General features: G+C 67.1%; 1 protein-coding gene across 1 annotated transcript in view; it reads left to right on the top strand.

Moving 5' to 3' along the window:
• The window catches only part of LOC104467125 (cleavage and polyadenylation specificity factor subunit 7-like), a gene marked incomplete at its 3' end in the record, with an annotated part of 4,361 nt that overhangs the window by 3,477 nt on the left and 556 nt on the right, over positions 1 to 328 (top strand). The gene's annotated exons all lie outside the window — the stretch shown is intronic.

The raw sequence follows: 328 nt of genomic DNA, 5'->3' as shown, positions 1-328 counted from the left end.
GGAGTTGCCTCGCCGGCCGGGAGGAAGAGTGGACGCTGCGGGGGGGATGGCATGGCGAGGAGGGGTCGTAAGGCACAGAGGGGCTGAGAGGGGTCTGCTGGGCTGGGGGGGGAAGCACGGGGAGTTGTCCCACTGCAGCATGCCACCAAGGGGAGGGGACAGGGCTGCGGGCAGGAGGAGCGGGCTGGTGAGATAAGAGGCGGCGGGGCTGTTTGCCGGGGGACTGTGTTCGGGGCAGTGATTCGCTGCCTGCGACCTGCAAACAGAGCCAAGGCGCGCAGTTCGGGTGCTGAACCTTTGGACTCAGCTTGTGCTGCTTCAGACGGAG

The sequence above is a fragment of the Pterocles gutturalis genome, unplaced genomic scaffold, assembly GCF_000699245.1.
Source record: "Pterocles gutturalis isolate BGI_N339 unplaced genomic scaffold, ASM69924v1 scaffold37709, whole genome shotgun sequence".
NCBI classification, from domain to species: Eukaryota; Metazoa; Chordata; class Aves; order Pterocliformes; family Pteroclidae; genus Pterocles; species Pterocles gutturalis.
The sequence above is the reverse complement of the archived record's forward strand: the minus strand, read 5'-3'. Positions and strand labels throughout refer to the sequence as shown.